The sequence below is a fragment of the Artibeus jamaicensis genome, unplaced genomic scaffold, assembly GCF_021234435.1.
Source record: "Artibeus jamaicensis isolate MK-2021 breed Jamaican fruit bat unplaced genomic scaffold, CSHL_Jam_final scaffold_1964, whole genome shotgun sequence".
In the NCBI taxonomy this organism is placed as follows: Eukaryota; Metazoa; Chordata; class Mammalia; order Chiroptera; family Phyllostomidae; genus Artibeus; species Artibeus jamaicensis.
In genome coordinates, this window is record NW_026522030.1 from 13009347 (window position 1) to 13029127 (window position 19781).

Below are 19781 nucleotides of genomic sequence, written 5' to 3' on the forward strand. Positions count from 1 at the left end.
GCTTGATGAACTCTCTAGGTGATCGAATGACCACACCTAAAGATGCTAATCATTGCATAGTTGTCAACTACCAAGGATAGATCCAGTGGTGTCCTCACAGGGCCATCCCAGGAATATATTTGTCAACACCAGGATTATAATAATTATGGTACCTCAAAACATATATATAACTTGGAGAGACAAATAATATTGGCCAGCCAAATAAAGTTACACATTTTTTTTAACTAATTGGAAAAACCAGTGCTGACAAAGGCTTTGACAGGAACAAGTTTAAAGTGTTTCGCCTAAGTCCATTCATTCATTGTGACAGGTAGGGAATTTCTGTCACCAAAGGTTTTCTGAAAGAAGCGGTTTTCTCATTCCTAAGATATTATACAGAATATCCAATATTCCAAGAAAGGGTTAGACTATATGAGGTTAAAAAAAACAAAAAACCCCTCCCACCTTTGAGACTGTAATATATTATGATTCTATATCTTTATCTTGCACCTTAACGAGATTAGCATAGACATCAAGGTGTAATGAAAAAAATGTGGGATTTGAAGTCAAATAGACACGGGTTCAAATAATAGTTCTTCCACTTACTACGTGGATAAGTTCTAAGTTTGTTTCTTTATCTACAAACTAAAAGTTGAGTAAGATTGAGAGTTGGCTCCCATGATGCTCCATGCAAATGGCCTCATCCAGCGCCTGCCACATAGCAGAAGCTGAATAAATGTTAACTATACATCTTTGTCTATCTTACACAGCTAACAGGGTGTTAGGAACATAACAGTATATGAGCAAAAAATCACTTAGTTCTTGGACTTTGCAGGAGAGCATGGAGAGTTTACTTGCTCATTGGAAAAGCTTTGGAGATGGATGGATAAATAAATAAATAAATACATACATACATACATACATACATACATGCCAGGCAGGGGAAAGCAGGAGGAAAGGCATGGAGATGAGAAAGAGGAGGACATGACATATTCTGAGCGTGTGAGGACTCTGAACTACCAGCATTGGAGACTAAAGACAAGGTTAGATTGATAGGATGGGCCAGATGGAATAAAATTTGAAATACCACTCAGCCAAATCATAACAAAAAACAGATGCCGTGTGATGTTAATATGATAATCCAGACTGTAGATCCCCTCCTCGGCATATCTTAAGAATGTTAAACAATGATTGGAATCAAGAAATTTTTCTCATTGTGTGAGGGCAATGGCATGCCAAATAGAGTTCACAAAAGATGCTTCTTGTAACAGCAACCAAATAATTTCATTCTAATTTTTCTGGTTTTCTTTCAATAGCCAAGGGTTACTGATATGAGCCAGGGTGCCCTGTGGTCCCCACGCAGCCTCTCAAACTGGCAGAGGGTTTGAAGACCTGTTTTACCAGTTCCATTCTTCCTTTTCTGACACTAACATTTGACAGGAATATGAGCAGGTGGAAAACAATGTTCCCAACTGAAGTTCACTAGCAAGCCTCTAGCACAGTTATTTGGGAGATTGAAGAAAGGATCATCTGGAAATATGAATTGAAGATAACATAGATTACATGCAGAGAGTTTATAGTTGCTTATCTCTCAGCTATGAGAATTGACAGAAGTCACATGGGAGATATAGAAACCCTAGAATAAGAAAAAATATTTTATCTTAAAGTGGTTGATGAAGCAATTAACATTTCAAGCTTCCTTGTGCAAGACAGGAAAGTGTACGATTATAGAGATGTTAGATACCCATGAGTATGAGACATCAGACTCAGGGAATGGGGAAGGGGGAGAGTGCTTAATTATGTATCGCATACCTAAACCTATAAGGAAGTAATGGGCTATTTTTTAATATTAAAAAAGAAAAACAATGCAACTAAAAAACTTTATTGTTAACAAGGTTTCAGCAGCCCAATTCTATCACATTCCTGAGTAAAGTTATGGAAGAGAAGCAATAGATAATCAAGCTGCTTAAAGAAACAGATTTTTGTTTTAATTCATGTAGGATGCTCAGTGGGGCCACTGACCACATCCCTGCACTGACTAAACCCCATCCTCTATACTAGCATGCACACAAGAGCCAGGACACATGGTCCAGTCCTGAATGGGGTTTACCATCACTGTAGCATAGAAACAAATAGACAAAAGCTATACAAATGTCTCAGGAATTCACCTCTCCAGGCTTGACTTGAGGGGCTTCTAGAGTTCCAGAAACAAGGACTCTGTGTGAGCTGGAGAAGTGGAAGGAAGCTTCAGAGGGGAAATGCTAGCTAAGACATCTGAGCTTTTTGAGGTAGGTGGTGAAAGACGGGTCTACAGAGAAATGAAGTTTTGTGTTTGGCTGAAGGAAAAAGGTAATTTGAAGGAAACAGACATTTCGAGGGCATACCACCACCCCAGTACACACTTTCTCAGGAATTACACTGTGCCTACCATTTCCAGCTGATAGACAAAGCCCATGTGTCACCTCCCCATCTACTGAGGTCAGATTGATATACTGATGTGATATAAAAATCATAATTTTCTTGATCAAACCGAATACAAGAAAGGAAGCCAGCTAATCAACAGAAATGTTGAAGAAACCCTGAAAAATAGGAAGCTTCTAGGATAAAATCAATGAAGAATAAGAGGTGGAAAAATTACAGCTTAAAAGACAAACACTCAGAGTAGTCCTTCCCAAGGGTGTGACAGCCTGAATGGGCAGGAAGTATATCATTAGGGTAACAAACTACAAAACTATAATAGGAAGCATATCGTTCATCAGACCTCTGCTCTATCCCCAGGCTTACAGAGCTTATGAGACTGGCAGCAGCATGTTATGCCCCTAGGATAAAGCATGACAACTTCCCTCTAGGAATAATGGGGATACACCTGGGAAAGGGAGTTAGTATAGTAAATAGGGTTGGAAAGACTTTGAGTAAATGACTACAGATCTCCCCATTACACCAGGTAGAGAGGAGGTATGGGAGGAGTTAGCTCCATCTACATATAAAATAAAAGAGTTCTAACCCTAGAGTAAATTTCTATCACTTTGGATATTGTGTGGAGGATTCCTTCACCTACATGCAGATTTGTGGGACCTACAGAAAAATCTGTCCATCCACTCACCTTTATTGCCCCTAAATAAGACCTTCCAATCAAGGGAGAAGCCTATTGAGGAGACAAACTTAAAAACTGCAGAGATAACCCCATATAAGCTATCCATGTGAATCAAACCACTCCTTCATTTAAGTCAGGATCATTATACAGTTGAGAAAATCAATTTTCACTAAAAAGATGAACCCAATATGACATCAAAAGAAATAGAAATAATTAAGGAAAGTGAAACTAATTTTAAATGTTCTAATATGTCTTTAGAGATATTTAAGTGGATGTTGAACATAAATCAAAATACATATAAATTAATGAATTAATAAATCGCCATTGTTGCCATGAAATAAGAGCAATCATAGTTCAAGAAAAAAAGCCCTGGAAATCAAAAATATGATGACTAAGTTTGGTTTTAATCATTATTTGGAATAGAGCATTACAATGGATGAGGCTGAAGACTGGGTAAATGAAGTAAATTTCCCATGAAAAAGCAAAAAGGCAAAGAGATAGAATAGGAAACATGACACTGTGGAAGACAGAGCCAGGAAATCAACATATATCTGAGTCTTAAAGGAAAGATTAGAGCCTGTTTAGAAAGGAAAATAATCAAATAAAAATGGGGTATGGAAATCCCAGAGGTAAGTAAAAAATATTTTTTTGTAGTGGAAAGACCACTGAGTTAAAAGAGAAATGATTAGGAACAGCCCAGATCTAAACAAATTTTGGTGAAGTTTCAGAACTCCAAAGGTAAAGGTAAAAATCCTAAAAATTATCACAGGCAAAACTGGTCACCCTTGAGCCAGCACTCAGTTTCCAACACTTTCATAGATTTATTTCATTTGATTTACACAATCAACTTTGCTGATATTCAAGATGCCAGGATCTCCATTTTCCAGATGGCAAAACTGAGGCACTGAGAGATCCAATGACTGCAAAATGTCAGATACACAGAGAAAGCGGCAGAGTTGGGGTCAGTTCCAGGTCTGTTTGCTTTGATCTGTAACTGCCTTCATGTTGCTCTGCTTAGAGGGACATGAGAACAGAGTTAGAGGGATTAAGATGCTCTGTGCACACAGTGCCTGAGAAGGGAACAATAGGCTGAGCCTACTGTGCCCTGCTCTGACCTAATAAGCCAAGCAGCCCTGTTACGAGGAGAAAGAGGAAGCAGCATCTATGTGGGGTATTCAAGACCTCACTGTTTGCAGGTTTTGATGAAATTTCCACTTAATTAAATAGGTCCTTGATTGTTTTTTCTCTAAATTGAGACGATTAGCATGGTTCCTTATTTTCTACAGCATATATAGTACATCATGTCATTTCTGGATACTGATAATAGCAATAATAATAAAATGCCACTTTAGTAGGTCACTGTAGGTTTTTTAAGAAAAGCTTTGTAATCCCTCATCAAGGATGTTAAAGATTATTTCTATATTCAGTACAAAGAGGGAACTTCTGAAGCCCCGGCCAACCCTGGAAGATGACAGTTTTCAGACTCAGAAGAAACATAACCATATTCCTAGAAAAAGCTTTGCATATATGTGTGTTTGATTTGGTTTTTGTTTTTTGAAGTGCAGATTCTATAAAAGAGAAAAAGAGCTGGAAAAAAATGAGGCAAGAACAAAAGAAGGGAGTCCCAGATACGGTGAAAGAGGTAGATAAAGGAATACAAGAAAGAAAAGAAAGAAAAAGAAGGTCTAGGCTTCCACGGTGAGAAACAAGAATAGATAAATGTGCAACAGCAGCTCAGAAAGTCAGGGGAGCTCAATTAATTAGTTATTGTCCATTTCCTTGAGAGACCTCTAACAAATCTGTCCTTGTCAGTGACAGGAAATCTTTCTGAATTCTTTGTAAAAGGATATTAATGGCGGTGGTAGGCTTCAGCACCCCTACCCAGCGACTCGGGGAGGTGGTGGGAGTTCCTGTAGGTTGCACGGGAGCCAGCCTTGGAGCACAAGCAACCCCTCTTCACTGCACACAAAGAGCACTTCCCCAGCCCACAGATTGTCAACCCTCTATCCTTGACTGGTACATCAGGAGACTGACATTTAATACCCTAAGGATATAGATGTTTGAAAGCTGGTTATTGTAACAAAGGAAGCCATCCAAACTCTGCAAGACCAAATGGATCAGATAAAGCTGACACAGAGATAAATCTGTTTTACATCCATTCTTGCACAAGTTTTGCTAATCTATGTAGTTATAGCGTTTCCCACTGAAGGAGAAAAAAATAACCCACCACATGTCAGCAAGTCCACACCGCCCTCCTATTTTTAATCTCCAAGGTATAACATTCTAGGCAAAGACCATTTTTATGCTGACTTTTGCACGAACTCCATTAACGTAGGATGACACAGAAGGGAAATGGGGAAGGAGGATGAGAGAGAGTGAGTCAGGAGGGCAAAAAAGAAGGGGAGAGGATTTCTTCTTGAATGACTGTGTAAGTGCAGAATTTTTTTTAAATGAATGAATTCTGCTCCATCATTGACACAGGATCGCATCTCTCCCAGTCAGTCAGACACCTACTCTTCATTAGCCCGTATTTATGCTGCCAGATTGGACTTTCATATGGGAGCCTGAAGCACGAATGGTACAGATGGCAGGGGAGCTCTCATGAGATTGATAACGATGAAGAAAGATGCCACATTAAGTCAGAAGGTGCCACTGTTAACATCCCTGCTCAGAGGAGAATATTTCTAGCTAACACTCCCCTCCAAGGGCTGTTTTTCTTCTGGCTTCAAATTTATTCCCCTCCCCAAAAGCTCACTGTCCCACCCTCTTGCTGGCAAGTGAGTGATACATTTGCTTTAGTCTCTTTTGTGTGTCAACTGCTTTTGCCTCAGATACTTAACCTTTCCTTTCCAGAGGTGGTTGAGATCCTAGCAGCGAAAGGGGACAGGGGGACAGGGGAGGGAGGGAGAAGGCATTTTAGCTCCTGTTCCCTTCAACAAAGGCACCACTATAAGAAGTTCTGCACAGGAAACCTGAATGGTATTTATTGTCTCCGCTTGGGCTCTCATTGCATCTGCTGCCTTTCAGAGACAGACGCTGTGTTCATAAAACCAGGGCCCTGTCTCTGAAACCCTGGATTTGATGGCAAAGTCAACACCATGGGAACATCTGCAGTGGAGGCCCTTGGCTGATTGCATAGAGGAGCGCCTTCTAACTACCCATTCTCAAGGGAGGAACTCTCCTTCGTACCTTCAGCTGCTGCCTAAGTCTGTTGGTTCCTCATTCAAGTTCCATGTTTTCCATTGTCAAAGAATAAAAAATATCCACTATGTTTCAGTGAAAACAAAGGTGTGAGGGGAAGCATCTTGCCCCAGTTTTTCATCTCTGTGGCCCTGGCCACAGATTTTATCTGGCCAGAAATGTCTTTGGCATCAAAGCAGGGAATGATTCCCCTGCCATCCCACCCTCCCTGGATGGCAACCTGACACCAGACCAGGAAATGAGAGGGGGCAGGAGGGAGTTCTCCAGCCTCAGTGCAATCAGATAGGGCAAGGGTTTCCCGTGTTCAGAAAGGGTTACCCAGAAACCAAGCCAACAGACAAAATGGGATCTAATAGAACATGCAAACTTTGCAAGTTTGGAGAGTTTGGCAGCTCTTGCCTAACCCAAGTGATATATTATCAGAGTCCATTCTAGAAAATTCAGGCTGGGAAACAAAGGAGGCCACACCAAGGGCCCCTGTGCAGCAATCACACAGTCCTGTCAGTGTGCAAGCATTTAATTAGCTTCCTGGGTTTACAGGAACTCCAGTCAATTTAAGGCCCTCCAGGCAGCTCCTCCTGGATTGCTCTAACCCTCTTATAAGCTTGGACCTAGAAAGCCTAACGCCTGGGAAGGGTATTTGGAGAGTCTTAATTGAAGGGAATTCCTATTTTTATGTCTACATGATGTATCATCAGCATTTCCTCCCCCACAAAAATACACAGAGGGGCAACTAGTCCAAATAACTGGTTTAAATCTGTAAATTACAGCACTGCTTCAAGGAACTTTTAAGGTCGTTTTGTGTCTATGGAAAGTTAGATGGCATCATAAAATTTTTAGAGCTAATGTAATCTTTATACAGTGGATTCATCTCAACTGATGAGATGTGTTTGAGGCACTACCGTCTCCTCCCTTTCTTTTGACTGTCCTCGAGTTCCGAGAGAGAATTACTGCTCTGGTAGCATCCATGCCATGACTCCATGAACAGCTCTTCCCTCCAAGGCTTGAGGTCTCAGACCCCAGGACTTCATTTCACTCCCCTCCACCGAGGGAAGAAGGGACTGCTATTAAATGCGGTTAATTTTCTGAGTTGGTTGCATTTCTGCTGTGGAGTCTAATCCTCTCTTACATCTCCTGTGTGTATTTCTTCTCAGAGCTTCAGTCTTTAGTGACCTTCTCATACCATTTCATTAAATGCCCTGCGCCTCGGTAAATTACAGTACTTTGAAGCCTCGGAGTTTAGCATATAAAAAAGCAAGAGCCTCTGTATACTGCCCTGGGATAAGGTGTGATGAAAATTCCATACAAGCTGAACTGTACTTCCTAATCAAATGGGTGTAACAGATGGCTGCTGGAGCAAACCATCACAATGGAAATATCTGCAGTTCTCATGGTAACGGAATCTGCCAGGTCTGAGGGATTTGCTGTTTTTCAGGACATCTGAGCTGCAATCTCTTTCGAGCTGTCTAGCAGTCTCTGACTTGCTCTCTCTCACTCTCTCAGCATGATGGAGATAGAGTTGAAAGGTGGAGCCCGATTTTGCATTCCAGCTGTGATTAAAGACACAGGCACACATCCTGGGAGATAATGGGCTGCATATTCATTATGCTATCTAGAACCTTTTTAGCTACTGGGACGGGACTGTCATACAATTACAAGATGCCTTCTTTGGGAGTAAAGGCGGGGCTGGGATGAAGATCAGGGAACAACAGAGAGAGGGAGAATATGAGGAATTAAGATGCACGAGATGTACCTTGTAATAAAGATATGGAGCAGTATTAAAACTAGCAGTTGTTTCTATTTCATGGCTACACGTCAAGATGACTTAACATAGCAGGATAAAACATCTGGCCTGGAGGGGAAAAATACACGATGTCGAATTTCCAAATCATAACCTAGACTATGTGAAAGAAAAACAACAGACAAGCAACTGTGTACCTTCCCAATAAGTGAAAGCACGTGGAAGACTTCCTTATACTCTGCAATCAGAAAGGAGATCCATCTCATAAGGTGGAAGTTAATGTATAGACACTGAGCTTTCATTATAAATCCAAGGTTTGGGTTTAAACCCACAGGATGACATTAGAAAAGGGTCTTTTATTATTTTTTCCTCATGCTATTCATAACCTTCTGATTTCACAGCACTGCTCAGAAAGGGGGGAAATAATCAGTCACGATTCTATTTTATTAAAGTCTTTTCCTCCAAATCCCTATCGATTTAAAGAAATAAGGAAAAGTATACTGTCTTCTTTGCTATAGTACCTGCTAGCAAACACACGCGCGCACACACACACACACACACACACACACACACACAGGGTTGATTCACAGCTGCCTGGTCCCTTGGGTATTTGAGCTTGAAGATCAGACAACATATAAGAATTCAGCCATGACTCAAAATGGAAACAAAGAAGACCATTCTTAGCAAGCCCGGCAACGTGAAATGAAAAACTGCCGGCTGAGGGCTGGAGCCCCCTAGCACGCTTACCCACCCCATTGTCCTTGAGGGCACTACTGTTAAATACATATGACAGCCAAAGAGATGAGGAGAATAGTTTCCAGAAAGCAGTGATTGGATCTCCCTTTTCATGAGGTAGAATAGGCAGGACTATGTAAGCCTCTAAGTAGCTCTTGAGAACAGGTCCTGTAAGGCAGCATTGTCTCCCTCTCATGTGGTGCCTGAAGAACATATTATATTATATAACCTTTCTCCAAGCCTGCCCTGCTCTGGCTGAGACCCTCTTCCTTTAGAAGCCTGCTAATAATAACTCGTGGATGACAATCTCCGTCTCAACGAGCCGGATTAGTTAGTTTAAAGCAATGAACTGGGGCCATTTGTGCAGATGCTAATCAAAAATAGAAAGGACAAAAATTATAAAAGGCCCATGTGTGTCCATCTCTTGTAAGTACAATATAGATAAAAAGCAGAGTGGCCCAGGGCCACATCTGTGAGCCGACCTCTAAGGCACACAAAGGTCTTTGGGGCTGTGGGGTTGTAAAAGGCGGGAAGAAGGATTGCATCAGGCCAGTAGCAGGCCACAGTGCCTCTCTGAAAGGGCAGTTATCAGGAAACTGTCTGAGCATTTTTCCTTGGAAATAATTCTTTGGTTGTCTCCCATGAGGTCTTTCCTTTTTCAGAAACTTCCCAGTTTCCAACACAAAGTCTGGTAGAGAGCAGAAGTAGGTACACATCACATGTTCAAGGGATGGAAGAATGAGGGATGGAGGAGAAGATGTTTAAGAAAAGATTTTAAAGTCTCAAAAACAAACACATCCCACCAATATGTCCTCTCTGGCCACTCCACACCAAGAACATAAAATGGTATTAAACGTAATAGTCAGCACTTTTGGAAATATACTCTGTGTCTTCAGAGATCAATGGCCAGATTGATTATTAACATTCAACCATGACTGGCACTTTAAAATATACACACGAGAAGGAAAGCTACTCTGCTGACGATTCAGAGGCAAAATGTTGCAGAAAATTTAAGCCCATTGAAAAAACGATCTGATATTTCATGGACTTTTCTGACAGGTCTCTTTTTTTCTATAGCACAACTAGGAAACTGACTCAAGAAGGAAGGGATGTTCAGTTTCCTTTAAAATATTCTGGGAATAACATAATATATACTCTATCACACAAGGTGGGGCAAAAGTATGTTTACAGCTGTTTACATATTTTTCTATGGAACTAATTGCATGTAAATAAAATAATCATAAATAATAGTGTGAGAATAAACTGTGTTTTACATACTCAAAACTCTAAACATACTTATGTCCACCCTGTGTATTGGACCTGAGTGTGTAATCAGAGTGAGAGAGAAAAACAAATTGTGAGAGAATACTAGCTCTCACATTTCAGAAAGTGCAACACACACATGCACACATGTGCACACACACAAAGCTTCTACTGGCTTCTTAAAGTTTAACTATCCTTCAGCATGCATGTTGCTGTTTTAGGAATCTCTAAGCCAAATGTTTACGGGAATGCTCACCTCCTAAAAGCTCAGAACATCCTGCCAAGATCATTCAGTTAGAAGACATTCAACTGCCCTGCAAGTTAGAGAAGGGTAAATTTAAGACTTGGAAGTATTTATTTACAGTAATATTTACCTCTAACACTCATCACAAAGAATATTTTCGTACAAGAAGATTGTGGTCAACCTCGGAAAGATACAGACATAACTCTAAAATGTTCCTACTATAATTTACAGATATACCAAATAAAAAATCAGCCCTTTATATACATTCAGCTCATATTGCCTCTCAGCCACAGGTATTTTTTTCTTTTTTGGTTTACTGCCAATGATTGTCTCATATTCCCATGTTCCTGTCACCGAGAGCTGAGGGATGAGACTTTCTGTGTCGCTATTGCCAGTGAGCTTTAGAACAGGGCTAGTTGCCGAGCTCACCTAATTCCCCAGCATGTCCAAAGCCCAGGCTAGACGGCCAGGCATGTTCTTTCAGAGGAGTTTCTGAAAGAACCTTCAGAGAAGCACGCAGCCTTCTCTAGGACAGTTCCTCAAAAATTGAACTGGACTATTTTGTTGCAGTTGAATTCAATGAACCCAAATAAGAAACCTACAGCACCTTGCAAGGCCCCTGGGAGCTGCAAAAATGAATCAGCCCCTCTTGTCCTCAAGGAGTTTACAATCAACCTGGGGCAGTTCACACAAGATTACTAATGGTTTTAATGTGAGGCCGAACAACATAATCCCACAAAAGAAGTGAAATTCCAAATGGAAGCACTCTGCAGTGTCAGAGGAGCGTTTACGAAAGGCTCTATGTAGAATTTAAAACTTGAAGGACTTTACATAAGATTTCAGCAGACTGGGATGTGGATTAAGATATTCCAAATGCAGGAAATGTAGAGACGTGTTGGGACCGGTTTGGGCACACTGAGGACTTGTTTGTCTAAGAAGTGGAAAGTAGAGGATAGTTTTGACTGGGGTACTATTTGAGGAGGCCATCTTTGATCCCTGGAGCATCTGGGAGCCTCTCACCATGATTGAGAAAAGTAGCATCATAATTAAAACCTGCAGCTTCGATAGGCTCCCAAAACACCTTGCTTTTGTGAGATTCCCAGGGACGCTTCAAGTAACAGTCTTAAGGGTCCATTACCAACAAGAATTCAGGGGGGCACCCAACATACAGGCAGCACCCCAACTTGCATGAATGATACTTTCTTAAAATATGAACCTTTAAGAGTCAAAATAGCAAGTTGTAAAACCTGTCCTATTCTGTATGTCTTTGGAAATAAATAAGCCTTTCTATTTCAATATTTGGAATCATGACAAGACCTAAAAGGAACTAGAGAGATCATTAAAAAGGGCATGAGGGGAAAGTGCAATTAAAAATGGCAAAGACTACTCCATAGATAAGTGGCTCACACTGAGAAAGATTATCATTGCAATCTTCAGCTTCAAATCTGAAATCAAATGACACTGAATGGATAATTTGAGCCTTATTAGGGAGAAGAAAAAGACATCATGGTTCCTAGCCTCTAAATTACATGAGAAAGAAGATTTTATTCTGATCTTACCTTTCCATCAACTTAAATCAACAAAATAATCACAACTTAGTTCCAGTTGGCATAACTCTCCATAACCTCAAGTTTTAATGTTAAGAAACTCCTTTAGTTTTTTTACCAGAAGAGGAAGTTAGATTGAGAATACCTCCAGAAGAGTCTTTTCTATGGAACTTTAAAAAAAAGTTTCCTAGGAAACAAGGAAAGCAAACTCCTTTATTTGACTAAGGGCCTTTGTCAAAAAACAAAAACTAGCTGGGACAAATCTGAGAGCTCAAGCCCTACCAGGGCTGGAGATGTGTGGACCTCTGGGCTAGTTTATAGAACCTGCCTAAAGATGTTTTCCATCTAAAAAGCAGTCCATGTGTTTGTCACTCACTGGAGAACTTTCGGTTTGTGCCTTTTGAATGCAATGATTCAAAAATTGCAGAAATGAATCATTTCCTGCAATTTAATGTGATAGCTGAATGCAAAGAAGATAAGGTCACAGAGACACAGATCTACCTCCAGAAAGTGATCACACTCCCTGGGCTGCTGTAAGTGGAGATTTAATTGAACACAGTTTTTCTATTGTAACATGGAAGTAAATTATTTTTAAAATGGCCAGTGATCACAACCAGCTCAGCAGGTACAGTAGTCAGAAAAAAAATTTGACTTCCAATTATTGCTCAAGATACAAACAGTAGCTCACACAGATTTCAGGTGGTAATAAATGGCTTTGTTATTTTGTAATCATCATCATCATTCTGCCTTGTATTTGTCCAGTGATCTTAGAAAGGGACAATGACCAGAGAGGAAAACTACTCTACATGCTCTCTTTTGGTTAAGAAATTCCACATGGAAGTAAAGAACAAATTGACAGGGACCAGAGGGGAGAGGAGTGAGAGATAATGGGGGAGAAAAGGGAACATGTACAAAGGGTTCCTGTGCAAGGACAATGGGGAGGGGGTTGTCTTTGAGCTTGGGGGTTGGACGGGGCTGAGGAGAACAATGGGGTGCCTGGGGGGTGGGAATGGGGACAATTATAACTGAACAATAAGGAAAATAAAAATTAAAAAAATTTAAAGGAAAATATTTCAAAAAAATAAAACTTAAAACATACACACACACATACAAAGATCCACTGAAATAAAAATGGCATGAGCAGCTCCTGACTCTCATTCCTGCTCAAAATATTTGGGACACCTTCTTTTGAGTCAGGGGTTAACAAAGTACACCCACAGTCCAAATCTAGCTCTTTGCCTGTGTTTATAAATAAAGCTTTATTTGAACAGAGCCATGCTCATTCACTTATGTACCATCTATGGCTGCTTTTGCACTACAATGGCAGAATTCAATAGTTAATGACAGAGATGTGTGGCCTGCAAAGCTTAAAATGTTACTAGCTGGCCCCTTGCTTCACCAGGCTTGGCTTTGAATCATCACTATCATTATTGTCATCACCCCTTCCAATTGCAGAGGGACATGGGATGTTGGGGAATGTCACCGCACATTGTTTGATAACACCTTTCTGGTACATAAACATGGAGGCAACTACAGTGCCCAAAGACACCTCAGACCAGTGTCACTTCTTCATGGAAGATTCACACTTGGCACTGCCTCATGGTGGGACACTTGGGGTAAGGCTGTTCCTTTATGGAAAGTGAGGGCCAGTGCTCCTGGTTTTCATCAAGAATAAGACTTGACCCATAGAGCATGATTCATCAGGAAATGATGGGGAGGGTTGCTAAACATGGAAATTGCTTATTAAACCACTGTGTGTTAATACATGTATAACTGTACATATTCTCATCCATCTGGAGTGGAAATATGTAAATGGAGCATAAAAGTTGAGAACATTTCAGAATGTTGGAAACTGTAGAAGCAGGATAATACATTGGAAATAATGTAGAGTTTAAACTCAAACCTGAGTTCAAATCCACACACCCATCATCTATGTCTCTCTAAGCTTCAATTTCTCTACCTGAAAAGTGGAAAAGCTAACAGAAAACACCTACTTTTCTGGGTTGTTGTAGGAATTGAATGAGATAATTCCTGAATAATGTCTGGCACGATGCAGTCAATGCTCAAACAAAATGACAAAGGTAACAACCGTTACTGTGTCTGGCTTCAAATAAAAGGGCAGGAAGGTCCTTGCTAGGAAAGGCTGACTGAAATGTCCTTAGTAAATAGGACTAATACTCCCAAAATGATTTAATTCTGTATTCCACTTGCTGTTAACATTATGTTTAAAAATATTACAGCTTGTATTTTCCCATTGCTTATATTCTCAAAGCTTTTTCAAAAGAGCTCAACATCTCTGCATGTAAAGTATGGTACAAGGCTTGGGTATTTGCCCATTTTACAGATGAGTAAAGTACAAGTCGTCTCTAGACTCATAGTTAATGAGTGATACTGAGACACTGTCTCTCCTCCTCATGACTCAGACTACTAATTTCCACCCAGGACTTTAAGTAATGGCCTTTTAAAAGTCAACCCTAACATGTGGGGGGAAACAGGGGTCCCAATTACAAGGCTACAGTGGTAGGAATGAGAGCAAGAGCAGAAGACGCTGGGGAAGAAAGACACTTAAGAAAGCAAGAATCTAACAGAAGGATGATGCTTCAGAATTCAGACAAATCCAGTATGCCTTTAAAGGGACCGTGTCTACTCTTCTGTATTGCTTACTATCTGAAGCTAAGCCAGAGGGGGATGTACATACTGAGATCTTTGTCTCATTTCAGGAAGGATACAGGATAAAGATTCTGTGCCAGTAATCTTCCTTGGATTAATGGTTTCTCTTTTATCTGCTGTATTTCTGCTCAGATGTCTTTTCTCTGAATGAGTCAGAGGAATGCAAATGCTGGGTGCAGTCTGCCTGAAATATTTAAATCTAGTTTTGCAATGTTTTGCAGGTTTGGAGGGGGAAATTATATACACACACACACACACACTTATACACATACGATGAAGGAATGGCAGATGAGAATTACAGATATATCAGCCAGCACTACAAAAACGTGGTATTTCAATTTGACAACAAACTCATTTTTCTTTTTCCATTTCTTTGTTTCTCCAGATCAACATTTAGATGCTTGATGTGAGTGGAAGGAATCTGCAACATTCTTTTGTGAGACCAGGAATCTCATCAAGAATGTATCTGAATACATGGAGACAGGATTTTATTTTGGCTCTTAAATGACAAGCCTTCGTTATGCAATGAGCCCGTCCCTGGAGAAAGCATTTTCTACACACTGATAGAGAAGGTGGGACAGGTTGGGCAGTTGGGCGTGATTTGTGTGCATTTTCTGGGTCCCTCCTTTCACTGATACATTCTGGACTCTTTATTTTCAACTTCAGTCATAGACTTGCAGGCAGTGTCTCCCTATTGTAACTAAGAGAGCTTCCTCTTAAAGGAAATCTGAATGGCATTAATATTCAAATCCTCTGGCTTGGTCTGCAGTGGTCTGATGGAGCTTGCACAGAGCTCCTGTGCTGCGAGGGAACAAATCTTGGGAAATACAGCTGAGTAAACTGGGATTTAGCTTCAGTCCCCATGTGCCATCCTTAACATGAAACCCTTATATTGAAAGGTCTCCTCCAAAGGCTTTTATTGCTGCAAGAAAGAGTCCCTACCATGTGAACCCAAGGACAGAGGGAGGCTTTCTTATTTTCCTTTCCACCTCATGTGAAAGAATAATCTCGTGCCTTCAGGACAAAGCCTTCTTTAAACAACAAAGTGAAATGCTTTCAACGTCCATGAACATCTCGCAACATCAATGAGATTGCTATTCACAGACGAAAAAGGGAGAAAAAACTGTTGGGCATGAACAATTGGTCAATACGGCATTACTCTCGAAAAGCAGAAAGCCAGAATTTGAAATGTGAAACATCTCCCACTCCTATTAAATTAGGATTGATGAGTTCCCAGGGATGTTCAACTTCCTTTGACTTTACTTAAATGATTTATAACCCTTCTCCACGTCATGGTTTCTGAATTTTCTCCAAGCATGCATCTGAACTAACGGCTGTGGAAGGTTTGGCACAACAGCACAAAATCATACTTCTTTTTCTCAAAAGGTTTTTTGTACATTGCTCTATGGAATTTAATTCAGCATTCACTAAGCACCTAGGCACTGTCCTAGGCTCGGGGGCACAGAGATGTGTAGACATAATACTGCCCTCAGAAAGCTCCTGTCCAGTGGAGAGGGAATCACCAATACCTGAAATGTAAGTAAAGAGCAATGTGACATGTGTTAGAGCAAAGGTAAGTAAAGAAGGGAGACCAGCCAGGAGGGCAGGTATCAACTGAGAAACACGATTTTTAAAAAAGGTCATTTGAGTTGAGGCTAAAAGATACTAACCACCAAACAGATAGACCTAGAGTGGAGTCACAATCCCTAGACAAGCAAATAAATACACCCTGCAATACAACTACCTCCATGAACACAGAACCAGGTTGACTTTGCCAAGTCAGATTTGTTGGGTTTCTATTATCCATGCTGCCTATTGATTAAGAATTGATTTATGTCACCCAAGGGCCTATTTCAGAAGGTTATATGTTATGAGAAAGGTCAGACTTCAGTCTTTCCAAGTGAGATTTTAGTGACCCCAGCCTCTACCTGGCAGTCAATTTCCAACTCATTCCCTCTCCAGAAAACCCCAAAAAGGATAAAATTCTCTGAGGTCTCTGGCAGCTGCAGCCATGACTACAGGTTTCCCGTGGACCCCATTCAGTCTGTCTGTAGACTATCAACTGGAGGGATCATGGGTTTCTTCTTGTCAAAATAAAACACCACATTTTTGCATTGCTGGCTAACATATCTATAACTTTCACCTGCTGCTCCCTTATCACCTGTGTGTAAGAGTGTGTGTGTGGTGGGTTTGTGTGTAATTTTTCCATCCAAACTTGCACAGAAGCAGGAGGGTAGGGAACTCAGGCCACAGAAAAGGGAAGCTCTTTCTCAAAGAGGATCAATCAAAGTTTCTGCCTAGTGTGGGGATATATCCTGGCTGGTACAAGAATGCAAACCACACTGTGAAACAAGTAGCCTTTTATATTCCCTTGTATGGATTCCACATGCTTCTTTCTTCCTCTGTGTTCACCAGAACTGAATGGTGATCAAGGTTTGTATTATAAATCTGTTTAATATATGTGTATATATAGTTAATGTGTTAGAGATCCCTAACATGTATATGTTAGAATATATAGAATATTCTATATATATATATTAGAATGCCAGTTTCAGTAGCTACAACTTACCCACTGAGTCCTCTCAGTGAACCAAATGTGATTCACCAAAAAGCCTTCTCTTTCTTGATACCAGAATTAAAACCATCATTTATGGTGCAAAAAGATAGATTTTTATATCTGCAGACATATCCCAGCCCACCAAATTACCCTTTTCTAGCCAGAGAAGCATGTTGCTGACAAGGGTTTTTAGAATGCTCATTTAAATGAGATGGAAGCTAATTTACTCCTTTAAATGATACTGAGGCACTGGGTGGCACGTTGTGAAAAATGACTAAGTCTACTCATGCATCAGACAGGATAATTCTGGCAAAGTTGGTGCTGACAGCATTAAAAAACAATGATGGAAGAGTCTGGCCTTGTTGTTGTCATTTTAATTGTCACTGAGAGTGACAAAAAATGCACTTCCTCCTCCAGCGTACTTATCGCTAGGCTTTGAAATACCTTCACTGGGCCTATGTCACTTGAGCCTTGAGCATGTGATAAAAAATAAAAAGGAAATGAACTGTGTGTGAACATGTGAGAGAAAGAGTAGGAAGAGAAAAGGAGATGAAAAGGAGGGTGACAAAAAATGAGAGACAGAAGGAGACAAGTGAGTGACGGAATCAGAGAAAGAAGTCCAGACAAAGATGGAGAGAGAAACAATGATAGACAAACGGAATATTTTGGATGGCTCTTCCTGAGTAGCAGACAAAGAGTGCTGTTAGTAATCTCATGGAAGAGGCTGGTTTTTGCAAATCAAAAAGCCTGCAGTGTTTCCAAGATCCACTGTGAGTTTTTAGGCAAGACAGCCCAGAATTTCTTGTTAAAAGCTTAAGGGCTCAATTTATGCTAAGCATTCAAGGAAATGTCTCATCCAAACAGGATATCGTTTTTCATTTTAAAGAAGCAAACCGATCTTGGAGCATAAATGTTATTATTCACAGTTGCAAAGGAAAATGGCATTTACTTTCTCTTCCTTCATAGAAAAGGAAGGTGGAGGCTCTTTCTTTCAGGGGCCAGAAGAGGACTCAGAAATCCTGTTTCTACTCCTGAAAGAAATACATTTATTTCCCTCAAACCCAGTAGGTGAGTCCACAAGCCCCCTCCACAGCACTGAGTGCTTTCATGGGCCAGTGTACAGTGTGGGCATGTTGCTTTTCAACATACGTTTGGGGGAAGAATTAAAGCTAATTTCAGTGTGTGAAAAGCTAGCAGATTCTATTAGTGATTGTGACCTCACTTCAAAGTGATAAGGCTGCTGGATGGAGGTTCTCAGAACTGAATGTCCAAATGAGAATTTATGATGAAGAACTTCAGTTTTATCAACCATGGGCTTCAACACACATTCAAAAGAAGAAGTACCTATTTTTTCCCTAGCAGAAATTTCTAAGTTAACCTAGGAAACCAGTTGTGCATTCTTTTCTCATTCCCACCACCACCATTTTTTCCCCTTTAAAACATGTTTGAGTGGGGGAGGAAGTCATTGGGATTATCATTTCTGGTTTTCACACAGATAGATCTGAAAGAATACACATGGACTCACACTGTCTCTTGTACAGATGACCACAGGAAAACCCCAAAAGCAATTCAAGTGGGACGAGACTACAGCTCAATTCTCTTTGAGCCCTTATAACATCTATACCTACTAGTATATTCTTAATTACCTTGGTCCCAAACCCCATCTCACATCTTTATGGAAAGCAAGCACAACTAGAGCTTCGAAAAGGATATGGTCAATAACACTTAGTGGTTGTCATTACATACATTCCTTAAATATACATAAATAGACTACTCATGTGTCAAAAAAATGTCTATCAAAATAAACCACACTTTACTAGGAAGTTTGTTATAAAACATTTGGTGTTTCTACCTTTAATACTGGGTGGTCTCCATTTAATAATAGGTGATTATTTTTTTCATGACGAGATTTACATTACTCAGCATATGAAGAGTTAATGGCGGGGCCCACCAGTATCATTTAAAAAAAAAAGAAAAAGTCAGGATTCGGGCCAATATAACATGATCTCTGGCAGAGTCATAATACCCTTCCCAGCTCCAGGTCCAGGAACAGGAAAAGAGTCACTGAGTGATACTGGAACTCCTCCTTGTTTGATTTGGCCACAAGCTGCTCTGCAGCTATTGTCTGCTGTGTGTTCAGGCACAAGTTGCTATGGTCAGTGGGAAAAAATACAAAGGCACAGAGTGAAGCAAAGGGTAACGAATGTCTGGGAGTGCCTACTGTGTGCCAGAACAGTCGATTATCTCTTTCAGTCTTCATAGTTACCCTGTGAGGTAGCTATTCTAACACCCATTTTACAGATGATGAAACTGAGGCTTGAAGGCTTGCCTGCGATCTTATAGCTGAGAGGTGGTGGAACTGAGAATAAACTCAGACAATCCCAACTGATTACGAAGCCCTCATTCTAGAATATTCTGCAGTGATGGTTTTCAAACTGTTTTCCAGTGTTTTAGGGGATCTCTCATATGTTTTAAACATATTTTGGAATTACAATAAAAAAAAGATACATGCAAGTATTATATACTCAGTGTTAACCTTTTGGATCCTACCAGGATATGAGCTGGTTTTCTCAGTGGCTGACTTGATAATAGAACATGTTTATATAATCTAACATTTAAATACATGTATACTACTAAAATACTGCTGTAACAATTTCACATATTGAATTTTGCATAGAATTTGCAGAGACTAAAAAGTCGGTTTGAAAATCACTGTTCTAGGGCATGTGTTCTCAATGTGGGTGGGAGGG